The 18472-nt window shown below is 41.6% G+C and overlaps 1 protein-coding gene across 2 annotated transcripts in view; it reads right to left on the reverse strand.

Moving 5' to 3' along the window:
* CNTFR (ciliary neurotrophic factor receptor) overlaps window positions 1-18472 on the reverse strand; it is an 874361-nt gene that overhangs the window by 570992 nt on the left and 284897 nt on the right. For both annotated transcript variants that reach the window (XM_085628365.1, XM_085628374.1), the window contains exon 3: window positions 11195-11290. The gene's annotated coding sequence lies outside the window, so the exon portion shown is untranslated. The remainder of the gene's footprint in view (window positions 1-11194; window positions 11291-18472) is intronic.

Below are 18472 nucleotides of genomic sequence, written 5' to 3' on the forward strand. Positions count from 1 at the left end.
CAGAGGTGGCGATAAAATGACAGAGGTGGGGATCTATACTTTAATCGCCAGGGTACTCCATTTCAAATGTGATGAAATACCCTGCCCACGAAAATAACAGTCCGCAGACCATATTTATTGTCAGGAGGACTAGCAGAATCCATCGAAGAATCCCCAGTTAGCTCCATCAAAGGAAAGCCTCATATGATAGCCCAACTCAGTAGGGGCCATAGGAAGAAGGGCACTTCGCTACCCACCCTAATTAGGATAGGCGATGCAATATCCTTTTTTCATCTGTCCATTACTGCCGGATAAAATCTGGTGGTGAGGTACAGAAGAATGCAAATAAGGGCCCCATAGCGAGTGGAAAAAAAATCTTGGGTGTCGGTAATCATTAGTTTTATTGTTTTTGAATGACATTCTCCCAGTTTTGGAGTTTGAGTTTAAAAAACAAAAAGTCTGTTAAAGTTTGGTGGATGGCCATCTAAACTGACATGGACTGTCGAACCAAACATTTTGTACCTTCGCAAGAACCACCATGATGCTGGGCCAGCAGTGATCTCCAAATTTAGTGGATGGTCGTCTGCCGGGGTGGCCCTAGCCATCCACCCTCAGCAAGAGCTTGGTATCCTCTCACAGATACTCAAATATAGAGATGAGATCTCCTACTTTCTGCCTGTTGTAAAATTGGTATCCCCTCCTGCTGGGGGTACACACAGAAAGCCCAGAGTGTCTGAAGAATTAAGCACTTTGATTCCTGAGACTCATACTTGGGATCTACACTTTAAATGGAAGAGCTATTAATGCAGTCATTTGTGTTGCCATTGTTTCCTGTCTCCCTCTCAGATGAATAATCCCAGCGAAATGGTCACTGTTGAAACCACTTCAGCCGTCCAGGAGACCAGTCAGTGATACTTATTCTGGCATGTGTGTTCTAATATACTGGGCAAACTGATTCTAAACCAGTCTACTCTCAGGTAGAACAAAGGTTACCTTTTCCACTACACTTAGCAAAAAATGTGCTTCATAACTGATGCATATTTTTTAATAACAAGTAGAAAAGAACTGTGAATTATTTATCTAGCATCTTCCCAACTTGAGAAAAAGAAATTCATTTTTTATTTGCAATTGTACTCATACAAAATATAGATTAACCTACACAGTAACAGACATTCTTTTGCAATCGTCCACAGTGAGGGTCAGACATTTCCTTCATAGTGAATATGTCTCACTTTTATATATTGAGCACCCAGCTGAGAGGGCTTGCAAGGCACACTTAGGGGTGACTTGTCGAATATAAAAAAATAGATTTCTTACATAGCAAAGTCATTTACCTTGACAAGTGTCACTGAAGTGGTTTTAAACCTTCAGCCTACACACAGCACAATGTTGTTCTCTGGAGCTGAGCACTTGATCATATGCGTGGGTTCTATAAATACTCAAATGTGACATTTAACTTCCACGTCACTAATGCACTTCCTGTGCCAACCTACCATAGCTTTACAGGAGAGATAAAGAAAGCCCGCTGGGAGCGACCAATTTAAAAGTACATGTTATGGGGAAATGCATATTTGAGATGACACTGATTATCAGTGTCATGGCGGCAAGAGTACTAACGCTAATAAAACAAAACCAAAAACAAATTGTGTGGGCTACTACAAAATGATGTCCTTTCTTATATTGTAATGGAGGCTACTCATAGCACTCGAGCACAAATTCATGTGCACTATAAATTGTTTACCACCACTGAGATTTGCTACTCCATGCATCGAAAATACTGTAAAATTACTCGTTTTGATGGAATACCTACATATTGTCATACCACCTTGAAACCATCCGCTTCATATGAGACCATATGAAGAGTGACCCACACAGTTGTTAAACCCGACGACACCTGTGCATGAGCCGGATGTGTTAAAAAATATCAGCAAGTGTGTAAACATGTTCTCTACCTCCTCATATCAATCAGTGCCCGGTGGAGTGACCCCAACCAATCATATGTGATTTTACTGCATCTCATAAATACTCGAATACCTTGGCATCTATTTCACATTCAGATCACTTTGTAACCAGAAGGCTGTCTGGCTTCCTTGGGTTCCCTGCTCTCTCCCAGGTTATTGGACTCCAAGTGAGAGTCATACACCTGAGAGACGATGCTAATTTCAGAAAAGGGCACTCTGGGTTCACATTTGTTGATTTTGGGGTGTGTGGGTGTTGAAGTAATTTCATGCCAGCATGCCTGCTAGATACACACAGGGCCGCAGACTCGTTCACTGGGTCATGTAAACAGCTTTCCTTCGAACGCTTCCTGTGGAGTTTCTCTGGATTGTGGTCTCTTAATTTATTTTTTGTATTGTATTGATCTGCGGTGCGGATTGTTCTGCAACAACGCCCGAAGGGCACAGCAAGGGTCGAAAACATTTCTCGTCCGTAAAGAACAGGCACCCAGGCGAGTTGGAAAAACATATAAAAGAAACAAGAATGAAAACAAAAGAAAGGACCCTCCAGGTGCAATGTTTACTGCGGAAGCTGTGCTTTGTCATCCAGTAATCGAATATAGAGGATTAACAACTGTTATTATTGTTTGTGAGGGTCAGATGGACATTATTAACTTTTTGTACATTTGCTGGGGCTGTGAGAACATAAAGAACGAAAGAAAATCCTACTGTTTTAGGGTTCTAGTAGATTTTACTGCAAAAATTAAGATACCACTGAGAAGTCAAAGGAAAAACGACAAATAGTGACCCATAGACTGAAGATGTATATATGTGTCTAGACCGAAGTCTGTCAGAGAAATAGAGAGTATGTGTGTGTCAGTGTGTGTGTGTGTCAGTGTGTGTGTGCGTGTGTATGTAAAAAAATCCATTGGCGTAGTGGGAAAAAAAATATATGACGTGTGTGTATGCGTGAACTGTGCTTATTGAACATGGATATGTTCATATATTGAAGAAGTGTGGAGACTGAAGTAATATGAATGTAGACTTAATTTGTAATTATGTGCATAGGCTGATATTGTATATATGTGTATATATATATATATATATATATATATATATATATATATATATTTTTTTTTTTTTTTTTACACACCTCCAAAAGGGAACGTTGCACACTCACGAGTCAATTTTTGAAAATGTATTATATGGCACCACAATCAGTAAGTGACAGATGCGTTTCAGCTCTCCCAGCCTTTGCCAATGGACGCGTTTGTCAGTCACTGGTTGTGGTTTCCTATAATACATTTTCTAAAATTGACTCCTGAGTGCGTAATGTTCCTTTTTGTAGGTGTGTAAAGTAAGCGCAAGACCGCCCTTACGAGTTGCAGCACGCACCACGCTAGCGAACGGCGACTAGAAGAAAGTAATTGGGGAACAATATATATACACACACATACTGAAGGTGTATCTCTATGCATGATCTCAACTGATATATGGTATAAAGGCAGACCCCAGAATGTAATATAATATTTACTACAATTGTTGAGTGTGGGTAGGGGACCATGACTCAAAAGATGTGAACTGTTGAGAGTGTCATGCTGTCCCTTCCTGACCCTCAACAACTGTGAGAAATAGTGTATCACACTCAGCAGATCTGCATGTGTGCTCTACACCATGCTGTGGTTTCAGGCGCAGTGTTTGTAAACAAAGGTGTTTCACCGTGAACAGAAGAGGTTAGGAGAGATAATTCACAATAACTAAGCCTTGTAAGAATGGCTCCAGTTGTATGCTTCTGTAAAAAGACGCTAGAATGGAATCTCCGAGGCACTAAATATTGTTTCATCTGATCATTTATACTTTACTCTGGTATTACCAACGTTGCACTAAATGTGTGAACCACGCTTTATTGGTATACACTTGCTCCACATAAAAGCAGTCATTGTGCCACACTCACTTCGTTTTGATGCCACACACACACATATATATATATGATTTAATTCTTGAGATCTCTAATTGTGATTGGGAGATTTTTTACATTAAAAAGTTTTTATTTGATCAACCTTTTTAATAAAATGTATTTTACTCAGCATCTCATTTCTCGGAATCTCTCCTTGCATTTAAAGCGTGCGTTATATATTTATACAATGTATTTTAACAATATGTGCCTATTTAAAATATTTTTTTTTTATGGTTGCATAGATATTGATATTTATTATTATCAAATTGTTGAAGATTATTGGAACTTCAGCTAATGTATTATGAATGCATTCAGTTCTTTTGTTGATCATGCGACAGACTCTTCTATGTCTATAGTAGTTTGTGGTCACCAGGATGTTGCACTGTCACTTTAAATTGGTGAAAACTTTCAACCAGTGCGTCATGTGATCAAGGCCTCTGGAAGGCCGAAACGCGTTATGGCGGTTGGTGTAGGGCACTAAATAAATTATTAGCATCAGCCTTTTGGGTCTGCATCGTCTTTTCCTTGTCTATGGGAGTGTGTACGAGACGAGTAACAGGAGATACATATATATGAACACACCATCCAGCTTCCAAAGACAACTCCCTGGAAGAAGGCACGGACACAAGGTTGTCAGGGTACGGTATCGATTTATTTTTCAGGACACCTTCAACCCATGAGGTAGGAGAAGAGACACGTTTCGGCTTGCAAGAAGCCTTTGTCAATCTTATATATATATATATATACAAGTTATAAATAAACACTCTTGCAACCTGTATTGTCGTGGAATTTGTACTTGCTGAGCGCGCACAATATTGGTACGTTTTATGGATTGAATTACCAACGTGCTCCGCCAGCGTGTGCGCCACTTCCCATGGGTCCCCTGCATTCCGGAGGAGCAGTGTCTTGGAGAATATAAATATATAAATGTTTCCAGAGCCGTGACAAACTGCACAGCAACTACAATTAGCTGATTCATTACAAGGCTGTCCATGTTATCAAACCATCAAAGGTGTACAAGCAAATAAATTCCAAGATTTTTTTTTATTTGTGTTAATTAACATGATCCTTGATAAAACATTCAGTCTTATGCTTCTCAAATAAAATTTTTGGGGCAACAGACATTTAAATATGTATATGCACAGCATGGGTTGCCAGATGTAGGGGTTGGGGCAGATGTAGGGGTTGCGCCAGTGTGGGGGTGGACCCATGATGGTTATCTGCCCACATGCAGGTAGAGTGGTGGATACGGCCAAAGGCAGGGCATTGACACCAACCCTTGCTGCACACACCCAACACATAAAGAGAGGGGGTTGGGCACAACAAAAATAAAAGCATTATAGCATCACAAAAGCTTAACAGTTTTGCTGAAAAAGCATGGATAAAGTCCAAATACAATTGTTTTCTTTACATACCTTGATGTATGTTTAAGCCTATCGTTGAGATTGAAATTGGAAGAAAAAAATGAATAAAACAAAAACAAAATCAAAGTATTTTTTTTAATTTTTTTTATTTGAATTTATTTATTTTATTTGATGAGCTTTATATAGCGCTGGCTAGACCCGGAGGTATCAGAGCGCTTTACAAGAGTTATCAGCAAGAAACAAGTAACACAGAGTTGCACTACATAGTTATAAAGTACAGTTATGGTTATGAATTAAAATTGAAATCCCCTGAAATTTCCCATTTATTGTAAAGTCTGTGATACATAACTCACACACCAACCAAGCAAACCATAACTCACATAACGATTGGAGTGTTGATTGCTCCACCCGCAATGGAACCGATCTTATCGCAAATGATAGAAGTGATCTCTTAGGTAACAAGATCAATGAGAGAACTATGGAAGCAGTGTATATTTTTTCTCTGGGCATGTGCTGCTATTAAGATGTTCTCACAGTTAGGAATACATTTTTTGAGACCATAAGTATTGTTTTTACTTGCACTGCTGCAAATAAATTGTATTCAGAAGTTAAGATAGATCTTTCTTCAGGATTTTTGCTTGAGCACATTTGATGGAAATATTTGTAAAAAGCTAATAAAAAAACAAAAATAGGCATGAATCGGGGGGTTTAAAAACAGCGGAGACAGAGATAAGAATATGAAAAACTGCAGCAATGCTAGTAAAATATTTCACTGCAGCCTGTCTACTTCTCTTCCTCTGGTTCTCCATCTCACACCATGTCTCTTTCTCACTTTCCTATATCTTTATGGGAGCACTGAGTACCCATCCTCACTAATTCCCAGAAATATTTTCTTACATGATTACTTGCGTTTCTGTATTTTACATCTCAGTAAATGAAATTGTGGTACCTGGAAGAATGACTGAAGGATCCCAAGCAGCGGTGGCTGCTTGCTGAGTGGACATGAAGTGGTCTGAAACTGAAGGTGGTCCTCACAATGTATAGCCACCTAGATATCCTTTCCAGCCAACAATGAAGATGCGTCCCTTGATCAGTTGTAATCAGATGCATACAAATGGCCCCAGGAGTGCTCCGATCATTGGTGTAGACCAATCGGAGGAAGGATAGCGCATCATCTATTTAACAGGAAATTGGAAGTAACGAAGGAGGGCTGGGTCCGGCTCATTGTGCCAGAACGCCATGAAGTAGGCACGCAGCGCTGCACCTGGCGCAGGCTCCAAAGAACCCCTCACACGTTCACGCAGATGTGGGAGATAATATCTGCAGTCGGTCAGCCAAGCAATCTCATTTCACCAGAGCAAGCAAGGAGGAACATTGATGAACCCAACTGCTTCTCGGCATCGAGTGCCTGGATATTATCCAACCCTGCTGAGGAAGAGCATTAGAGACAGACAATATTTGGCTGCATAAGACTTCTGAATTTCATTTTATAGTTAAACGTGAAGTTATATGGTGCCCAATGTTCTTTCTTTGAGTCTTGTGTCACTTTATGCTGGTACACGGGATCAGTATGCTCACCTTTTTGAAGATGTTGAGTTTGAATCCTGACAGATTAGATTCAGACTGACCTTCTTCTGAGGCTGGCAAGTTAATTAATATTAAATTATTTGCAGAGCCTAGAAGGTGCTGTATGAAGCTTTTCATCAAAACGACTTGCTCTTCCGTAACAGTTATCCGAAACATGACTCCATGCCGCTGAGACATAGCTTTTCCTGTCCTGCACTTTTTTCAGGTGTGTTTATCCAATTGGTTATTTGAACTGAACCAACAATATTAATCTCAGAATGCACTGACAACACTGACAATCAAACTAGATGTCCCAGGGACATGGAGTCATCTGGTCAGCTTGAAAATACTTGTACGCTCTATATCGACTTTAGAGCAACAGTGGAATACTTTGAGCCACAGTGACTTGACCGTGGCCTACACGCTGCACGCTACACCACATCTCTCCTGTACACACATTAACCTCGGGTTTCCATCCTTACAAAGCCTGCACAGACAGTACTGAAGTTCTTCCTTGGAGCTGGGGAATGCGGGACATCCACCAATATGTGTCGGCTTTCCCGTCTGCAGCATTGAGAGCGCCCAGATAACGCACTCTACACAGGATGCAGAAGGCCACCACAAGCCTTTGGCAAATGTCCCTCTCTGCCAAACTCTCAACAAGGCCCACACTGTGTAGTGTAATATTAATACTACCAATAGTTCTAACCTCAACACTCCAAGTCCACTATGTAAGACTGATTACATTTCTTCCTCTTCAAACTTCCATTCAGTGCACTGTGAAGTGCTGAAATCTGGCAAACAATAGAGAAGAACTGCAACTCCCACAATACATTGGAAGTGCTGGATCAGAGAAGAAGCTACTGCTTATTCAGCTACTCAGTGAGTGTTTGGCAAACATATCGATGATAAGTAATGCATCAATAACGCTGTGTACAGATTCAATATACATTTAATAAGTCACATACACAAAACAGTACATTTTGTACAATCCACTTCCACATACCGCAAAGAAATTGCTGCTCAAATGTGAACTACCAAATGGCAATAAAACTATTAAAAAGAAAAGGAGCGACTGCTGGTTCTCTTCATGCCAGATTACGCAATCTCAAATACCTATAACCTGAGTATGTTTAACTATTGTATGTGGAAGTCTGTGACCTTCAAAATGTTTGTGACTTAACGTTTCAGCTCCAATCCTGACTTCTCCACACCCTTCATCAGTACAATGAGAAGTAAAAATATGTGATAAAGTACAAAAGATGTATGGAAGATGATGAGAAGGTCAATAAGAAGGCAAAATGGAACCTTTGTGGTATAGATCAGGGTACTTGAAATAGAGTGGTGGTTGACCCACATGCAGGTGGGTGTGGAAAGGTGTTAGGGATGCAAAGCTGTGCACAGAGGACTGATGATTTTGCAGCCACTATTAAAGTGTGCATGAAAACTAACAGCATTTTGCCAGTGCACTATCAAAAACTGTGTTTTGGGGCTAACCTTTCTAGATTTTGTGACTCTTTAATTAACTGCAATACCTGGTACATTTGCATTGTTTTCTGTCTACAAACCTTAAAAGAAATATCATCAAACCCATTACAACATGTAAGCTTGCTCTCAATATTGAACACTTACATTAGGGCTGACCAGCATAGGTCTGAAGGGCCCATCCATGCTAGATTCCTATGATGACTACTGACAATGTAAATGAGCACCATTTTTGAGTCATTATATGATTAATTGTTCTTATGTGGATGTCCTGAAAAGGTGGCCTGGTCCCATTACTCTTGTAAACATAATGATCACCTCACATTTACATGCTTTTAAGATAGACTAATATGCTGTTCTAGAGGCTAAACACAATAATTTTAAGCATAAGAGTTTTGAATACCACTGATATAGATTAATAATCCTGGGCAAGGAACTACAAAACCATTTGGGTTTGAAAACAAATCTGTATTAATATTGTTCAACTTTCATACCACAAAAGCAAAATCGTCATCTTGCAGCAGACTGAAGAATGAGAGAATTGTTCTGAAAGGTGATTGTTTGGGCATCACCACTTAAGCAGTCACGTGACCTTCTGGGGTCTTAATGAGTTAGTGTCTTCAGTCACAAAAGAATATCCCGGTGTGTAAGGGGGAACCTTTCAAGACTGGTGGGAAGGGGGGCCTATCTCTATTCACCATCTTCTGGAAGATTCCTATATCCTGAAACATCACCATGAGAGGGGCAAAAAAATCAGTTCAAGAATAAGTGTGTTTGAGGAGTAGTTGCTGTGACATTGTGCACTACTGAAGTACATCCAAGAACCTGCCTGGAAGCCACAATGGAGCTCTATAACTAGGAACTAGGTCATTTATATGTTAATGAAAATGCATCATATCAAAGCCAATGCCTCTGCAGTTCGTGTCACCTCTATTTTTCGTTTAAAACTCCCATGTCGAAAGTACAGCTCTTTATATATGGTCTTTTTCAAATGCATCAAAACCATCATTAATTATAACTCTTCAACTCTATCTCTAACAATTGTTGTCATTGTTACACTCAGTTTTAAGGGTACAAAATGAGCAGATGTAGTGACGTCCTTCAGACAAAAGACAAACGTTACTTGGCAGGGGGCAGCGTTACGTGGCACCCCCTGGTGCCTTGGCTGAGGGTTTTGGGGGGTGAGGGGGATTGGGTTCTGGCTGCAATGTAGCCCTCTGCCACTGAAATTTACCAGGTGGAATTTCCAGCAGGCAAAATTGGGTCCAGTATGCCCATACCTTGGAAATCTGTGCGTGGGAACACCGGCCCACTTATAATTGTGCAGAGCGGATTTCCAAGAGGGAATTCCATCTGGTACACAACTTGGACTCTATGTGTCTCATAACCTTTCCTATCAGTATCTGTTCAGTTGTATTCAAATCCCCCTTATTTCACACTTCTACATGTTTCAACACGTGATCAGTTTTTCAATACTATAAGTCCAGCATTTTTTCTTGCACCATAATCAATTCAATATTGTTAATATTCACACAGACTTCTTTATTCTTGACTTGTTAACATTACTAAAGCTATTGTATCTGCTTAGAGAACTACCGCTTTTCTGATGTGCCTTACTGAGTGTCATTTATGGCATGTCCTTATAGACTGTCATTTATGAGGTCATTGATTATATAAATATCCTATTTTTACAGCAGATTGTACTTTGGCTAGAAAAGGAAACTGAGGCAAATGAGCTCAAGGTACCATTAACATAATAACAATATATTTTACATTTTGGAACCCCAAATAAGAAATCCCTTATTTTGGTTCCAGATTAAACAAAGTAACCACTTGCCAAGATCTTTTCCCTTCAGGGTTGATACCTTTGGTAATAAAAATTACTTTTGTGTGATGTCATCATTGATGTTATTTACCAATCCTTATCACAGTGTTTCTCCTTCACAAGAAACTTCACAATTTATTTAAAGCTCTCACATTGCCTCCATAACAGACTTTCAAAGGCTCTTACAGTTTTTTGTCATGAAAAACATCTTATCAACAAATATGATAATTTTGTTCGGTCAGTCGGACCAGTTATATCGAGGCTCATGGAAGCGCTGGAAACCCTGTTGTTCCCTTTCAAGCACATAGCAATGCAATTTGGGGCCAAAAGTAAATTTTTTCTCGAATTAGGTAATACAACAGCATTTTGAAAGCAACACAACCAAAGGACAGATATCACAAAATGATATACATATAATTGTTAGCAAGCACATTTTTCATAGTTTTATTAGCTTTTTCCCCTGAGTTGCCACTTTTCATGACATAATTGTCATCTAGCAGATTATGTATTTTAATTGTAATCTTTTAAACCAGTTTTTATTGGATCATTTTTCCACTGAAATATTATGGGTAACCTCTTTCCTTGCACTAGGTAGAGTATTTTTTTGGTACCGTGCTATTGTATAGTAAGTGGCGAGGTTGTGTTCTGGTGGTTTAAATTGTGAATTTGGAAAAGGAAAACTGAAATGTATTATTGCCATTTTTTCTTGAGGACTGTCTGATCCTTGGAAAACACTTTGTCTTCTCTTTAAAACAAAGTGGGCATTTACATATACATCTAAATAGAATTATGCCAAGGTCTGCCCTTCGACACTGATGACAATCAAATGTAATTTGCAAAGAAAATTAACAGAAACAAAGAATGGCAACAAACAGAGTTATGATAATAATTACTATACTGGCACTTATTGCGTGAAAATAAAGCAACGCAAACAAAACAAAAATTAGGACAATGAAAGCATAAAAGCCAATTTAGTTGCACAAACACAGTTCATATGGGCCTTAAAGCTGAAATCTAAATTCTATGATGTCTCTAAACAATGAGGAAGCAACAATGTGGAAAAGCTCTTATGGGAACCTACCTCTGGATATAAAAGGGCGGAATGTAATGCCCTCCGTAGGTCTCAAAACAAGGCCAGAGCAGCAGCCGCAAGTCCGCCCACAAGATATCGAATCCCCTGACAAAAATAATCACATTGTAGATTAGAAACACATCTCCAGTGTGACAGATAACACAATACTGTATTGCATTGAATGGCAGATATTACACGTATGTTCAGCAAATTATGGTTCAATAAGCAAATAATGATTGTATGACACTACTCTGCAAATCCCATTCAAATTCTGGTCTACGGTCCCTTTGGCCCTTTTATTTTTTTTAAGGTCAATACCGGACAAATTACCAATGTAATCTGCATTTTCGTCTGTTTTTTAGACCATTCATATCACAACTGAAGATTTGACTATGGGACCTCTTGAAAGACATTACATTGCAAATAATAGACATCAGAGTAATGTATTTAAATGTATTAAAAGCAAATGTGCTGCACACCAGAATGTACACAACATTCAATAGAAATTCGCAAAATTAAGGAAATGAATACATTGTGCAAATAATTTCTCCCCTTAATATCTATAATCTTCACGAAATGGATTACACAAATTATGAATGGCACGTATACTGAATTGATAAGATGCGGACTGCAGTGACGACGAACCTCGAACCTCACAGAACAAAATTAGAATGAGCAGAAAATGTTCTATTATACAAACTGAGAGGAGTATGTCACGTTCTGAAATGCACGACACATTGTGCAATGAAAATGACCAGAAAATAATATGGAATGCATTGAAATGAATATGATGTGTTGCATGTTGAATATGAAACATTGTCAAGAATGTAACATACATTGATATAAAACACACTCAACTAAATATAACAAACATTATGATTTGTAAGAATGAATATCACAAACGTTGAAAGGAGTAGCATGGGTTAATTACATAGATTGAAATGAATACAACATGCTGGAATTATCATAGTCTGTGATGAAATGAAGATGGCAAGCCTTATGTGACACACAGTGAAATAACTAATGCACTCTTTCAGATAAAAATGCCCCGTCTTCAAAACTATATAACATACATTAAAATGAAAATGATGGATGTTGATGAAAATATGACCCACAGATTCTCATATCACGGGGAGCAACACCAATGTGTAATATTAATTTCAGGATGTGTGATATTTATTTTGATATCCGTCACCTTTGATACAGCATGTGCCATTCTCATTTCAAAATGTCATTGATTCCAAGGAGTATAAATGTTCCATCAAATTTCATTTTGAGGAGTAGTTTATATCAATTTAAGTTTCTGCCTTGCATATTTTATGTTAGTCATTTCTTGGAAATTTCACATTTACTGTTGAAAAATATCTGTGCAAGATTAAAAATCAATTGAACGAAAGCTTAACATAATATTTTCTTGCGCACATTACCCCGGGATGGTATTACTATTACGATGAACACAGTTCACAATCTTGTGTAAATCATGTACATTTCACTGATACCTGTGTTTGTCCTCCTTTGCCACCTGAATCTCGAATGCAAATGAGGTTGCCACTCACTTAGCAGATGATGAACTTGTCTGAGTTGTGTACTGCCTCTGCGCAGCTTGAGTTTATAGCGAGCACAGCTGGCGCCTAATGCCTTGCCCATCAGGGGCTCTAAGATACACTCAGCATGACACTTCATAGCTTGCACAGAGACAAGCAGAGATCTGAAAGTTTCTGTAGACATTCCTGTCATCAGATGGTGTGTGAGAGGTCTATTGCCTGGTCTGCGCACATGGCAGGTATATCTATGTGAGTGGACATAGCACAACGTATAAATGTAGATTTTAGGCTCTTAATAATACATGATTTGCACTACCGAAGAGAGTCCATGTGTATCAATCTTCGAATAACAAAAGATTGAGTGAGAACCTGCAAGATTTGAAAGTTACGACTTGCAGGTTACACCGAACTGTTAGAAGTAGGCGCGTCACTCATTTAGCCTTTACCAGGATGAAAACTTGTGGCCTGCAGGTAACACGAGGATCTCTGCAACTAGATCACGAATCAAATGAGCTATCTCAAATAAAGATTCATTTGAGGTTATGCTCTTAAGCAGGCACATTAACCCTTTATGCTATTTTATAATGTTTTTGACTCTTAACTAGAGACTGCATAAATATGGCTCTTGAAAAATGCATTATACACACATGTCTTTGCAGAAGGTATCCAATGGGTTGGTCCTGTCAGAGATCAGCATTGGCAAATTAAAGAAGGGGCGTTGAAACAGACCCATGCTTGGTTCTCTGTCTCTCTCGTTCAGAACCCGTCTCCCAAGCATAAAAAGACAGAAGCTGTCAGAAAAAGAAAACAAATACCTGAGTTTGAAAAGCTTGGAGCTTAGTACCTGATTGACCTGGAGGGAGAGGAGGGTGACTTGGAAGAGGAGGAGAATGGATGGCAAAGTAACAATGACTGAGACCAGGATCACCAGGAGAACTAGGAAGGCTAGGGCCAAAAGCAACAGAACCAGGAAGTGGAGCGAGACAAAGAACTTAAGTGCCAGTACCAGGAGAATCCGGAAGATAAAAGTCAAGAAGACCTAGGCCAGGAATACCATGGGTAAGGGGATCTGGAACTAAGAGGACCAAAACCAGGAAGATATGGATGAATAGAGCTGGGGGGCCAGAGTCAACTGGGTAAAGACCCGGTGGATCAAGACTGTGGAAGCAGGCCTAGGAAGATCAGATGGACCAGGGCAAGTAGGAATATGACCAGAAGAACCAAGACCATGAGGACCAGCATGAGGAGGACTGGCATCAGTAGCTTTAAGATGAAGTGGCCCAGGAGATGCAAGAGATGCAACAGCAACCAGTCACGGGAGGACATGGAACAAGAACAGTGCCAGGGCCAGGAGGCCTGAGGAAAGCACAACCGGCAGGCTAACCAAAAGGGCCAGGAGTAGGTGAACTGGCAGGGCCAGAGGGACCAGGCAGGAACATGACCATGAGGAACAGAACTGGGGAGGAGGGGCGTGAAGCCCAGGGCTAGAACGGCTAGATCCAGAAGAACTGGTCTCAAGAGGACAAAAGCAGGACCAGAAGTATCATGAAATGGAGCATGAGCTGGAGAAGGATCAAGGCCAGAATGGCCACGACCAAGGTAACTAGAAGAACCAGGACCAAGAAAACCAGGAGAAGCATGATGTGGGGAATCAGGACCAAAAAGAACAGACCTGGAGAACATTTCAAGACCAGGCCCTAAATGAGGACAAAGAGGATGAGCAGCAGGACCATAAGGAAAGGCTAAAAAAGGAAGAGCATCTGGATGAACAAATGGAGTATCAGGTAGGCGGGGAGGGTCAGGAGGGGGCTGGGAGGAACAGGGCCAACAAGAGGACCAGGAGAAACAGTAATACCAGGCAAGGACCTGGACAACAGAGCACCAGGGAGGGAAAAGGAGAGGCGGGGGAAAGGGAGTAGGATGAAAAAGAGGCGGACAGGACAAGGAGGAAGAGATGCACCAAGACGAGGCTGGGGGCCTTTGTGACCAAATAAATACACTATAATAGCTAAACCATGACATTTGCCCTGTTGGCTATTTCCTTTGGGAGAGATTTTGCCAAAAATAATGCATAGGTTGGAGGCCATTGGCTCCACTCCTCATGAACCCACCCCCCATGGCTTTTCAGTGTTGTGACCAATTTATGTTATTCCAGAGAAAACTGTTTCCATTTGAAGAATTGCCTCCAGAACAGTACTTTGCATAATGTTGCCCCAAGGCTTGTCCTCTTCCCAATGGAATGCCATTCAGAGACTGCGAACAATAACTCACTACTTTATACGGGTATGCATTTATTCTGCCGATCCCTCTATGCCCATTGGATATGATTAGGAGACTATGTACGGCTAAGGTTCAGTAAGAGTTGCTGTAACTGTTTAGATCATATTCATATTCCGTGTTATGTTACTTTGCATTTGTACATCATATGTCCAGAATTGTTCGAGCCTTGTAGCACGGATGATCTTCTTGGGGTTGTTTCCCTTCAATAATGGCTATCCTGCTACCTTCTATTTGGCGCAATGCATTGCCCTGGTTTTCTCAAGTTTGTGTGGCACATTGTCTCCTGGTAACTTCCAGTGGCACCTTATGTAGGTGTGTTCCAATGATTGTGACTTCCATTATTTCCCTGTGGTCTTGTTTCGACATTTCCGGGTAGCCGTATCTCCCAGTGCCCATGACTTCCTTATGTCCTGCCTTGTTGGTGTGTCTTGCAGTCTTCTAGAGTTGGTATGCACCAAGTGGTACATCTCCCCCGGACCTATCCAGTGTCTCCACAGTATCGTCCCAGTGTCTCGTCGGTGTCCTTGCCTGACCAGTCCTTTCATGTGCTTTCTGCTGTCAGCATTTCCTCGCATCCCCTGTCTCCATGTCTTCCTGAGTCCATACCTTCTGATGTCCATGTCTTCTAATTTTCATGTCTTTCCATGTCTGTATGTTCCTGTGTCTGTTTTGGCAAATTTCATTTTTTCCTGTGACTGTGTCTACCCACAGGCCATGCACATATTTTGAGCAAACCCCACCCCACTCAAGGATTATTCACGTGTCCGGTTCCAACAGGCGCCCGCAGGATGGGAGTAATTGTTTGGGACATTATTGGAGCAACAATTCTTAGGATGGAAGGTGGACAGTAGTTCATTGTAAGAGAAAGGAGAAAGGCTGGAGAATCTCTTTCAAAGACCAGAGGTACCCACTGCCCAAAGCCATCACTACTGTGACAGTTACCCTTCAGGTCGTAGGTCAGTCGGGCAGTTACACGATCTCCCCTGTAACAATTTAGGTTCTTTGGCATTTCACCTGGGTGACTAAGTACTCAACTTAAACACTTCACGTCCATGGGCTAGTAAAGTCAAGCAGCCAAGACTTACTTCAGGATGAAATTATGGTGATTATGGGTACAGAATACAGTCCAGTCCAGCCATCTCTTTGCTTAAAAGAGAAGAACATACGGATAAAAAACTATATATAGATTTGCAAGAAACACTGCAAACAAGAAATGCATTCTGAGCTGGAGATCTAGTCATACATTCATTTAAAGTTCCTATCTACAAAATGCAAAAAAGGCAAAATAAAAAAGAAGTCAGACTATGGGGATGGTTCAGGGAACCTCAGATCTATCCTGAAGAATTTGGGCACTGAAATATAGCAGCTAAATTTGCAGACTTCAAAGATATACGTCAAAGGACAAAGTAACAGTTGTATTGGTTTTGATAACTGCAGTGGCGACTGGTGCATTATGGAAGTGGTAAGCCCAACAGCACGATCCAGCACTCAGACTCGAGCCTTGCCAATCCCCGGGGCAGACATTTGCATCACACACAAGCAGGCATGCATACATATACACACAGTTTCAGGCATGCACACAAATATATTCATGTATATATTCACATGCAATCCCCAGCACACAGAAAAACTAACACACACAGACTCTAATTCACAAACACTTACCTGAGGCACGCCCACGCTGTCCGACACTCCCATCTCTCTGCAGAAACCAAAGGCAGATCCACGAGCCTCCACCCAATTGGAAGCTGGAATAAGGTTGAAGGTACAGAGGTAGACCTTTTTCTCTATTCCAGATTCTGACTGGGCAAGAGGGTTTATGATTAACAAGCCCTGAAGCTCCGTTATCTGACATGCAGCACTGCATGACACTAGAGCAGCATGTCAGATATGTATTGTGTATGTGCCAGGCTGCGCTGTACAGTTTCCGCCTGACTCAGGAAGTGGACTCAAACTATAATGCGGATAATTCTGGAACCAAAACAACCTCATTCAGCTTATGGCGTAATAGCCATGGCTCGAGCCGGGGTACCACGCGGGTGGACAGCGTCCCCCCACTTATTTTACCAGGAACTCGATAACTGGAGCAAATTGAGCCACACATTCACTCTTTGGCCTCTCTGGGGCGAGATCAGAGCTCATTCAGAACGCTGCTCACGCGCTGGCTTCTCTGATGCAATCGCATTAAAGGGGTGAGCGAGGGGAGGCAATGAGTCTGATAGTGCAAGCCACCTTTTGTGACGTCACTTCCTGTCGTGACATCAGCGTCCCCCAACTTCTTTTTTTAGGACTTGTGCCCTGGTAATAGCCATGGCACAGGATTGCTACAGATCCCAGAGGATGGTTTTGGAGGAGGGTGAAGGCACCCTATGAGCACAGGAAGAGTTGTGACTGACCAGCCCATTTGCAGTCCTGTGGTATGAGCCTTCTCCAGACACAGATGTCATCCTGATTGCTCAATCTCTGATGGCGCAGCAAGCTGGAGACCTTGTCGCTCCATGACAGTCTTGGCCAGTCTGTCTAGCTGTCTGTCCCCCACGGGTCCTTCCCGCCTGTGGGGCTCGGCTCTTATCTGCAGCTCAATCCCTCCTCCTTGCAGTCTCAGTCCAGATAGTTAGCTCACCACAGTGTTTGTAAAGTGGGGGGGCAGCGCATATATTCATGTAGGTTGTTGTGGAGATGTGGAGATGGCCAGCTTGGAGCCTGAGTCTATCTAGGAAGTGATCCACCCCCTACAGATGGGTCTTGTGTCTATAGGAGGTCCTGTACATCTGATGCTACACAGTACTGTTGCCCTTGTCAGTGACTTGACCAGCATTATCAAAATGCCCTAAATGGGTACAGGCAGGTATGTATGTACTGACTGTAAATACAGCATGTGGAGGACCTGGGTTCAAGAGTGTGAGGGGCGGACAGAAGGCTTTCCTTCCCAGTGCAGGCCAGCTTGCTGACTCTGCCCCAATCCACTGAACACCACAGGACTATTCTCTGCTTCCGAGGGATATGTCACCGTGCTGTGCCACACAGGCCCTTGGTCCGCCTCTACAACGGGCACCATGGGCGATCCTTGCTGTCTCTATTACAGAGCATTGTGCCCTTTACAGCTGTCAATCGGTGGCTAGATAAGGATGGTCGTAATGGATACTGACAGTGGGTCCTTCATCATGACCCTAAGCCCGGTGCCACTGCACCTGCTGCATTCACGCTAGGAGCGAAGTGCACACGTCCTGGCACCCAATCACGCAGACCCGTCCACCCTGAAGAAGAAAGGCCCGGAGCCAGCGCCTAGAAGCATCTATTATCAGGCTAAAAGTGGGTCCGGCATTTCCGAGTCCTTGCAGTTCTAGCGACATCTTCGATATTCCCATTCCTTTCTGCAGAAGGAAACAGGGCTGCAAAAGCTGTCTCGCGCTTTATGGATTAGATAAGCAAAGTCCTGGACTGACATCAAGGGATGCAGCCT

Source organism: Triturus cristatus, chromosome 2_1, assembly GCF_964204655.1.
Source record: "Triturus cristatus chromosome 2_1, aTriCri1.1, whole genome shotgun sequence".
NCBI lineage: Eukaryota > Metazoa > Chordata > Amphibia > Caudata > Salamandridae > Triturus > Triturus cristatus.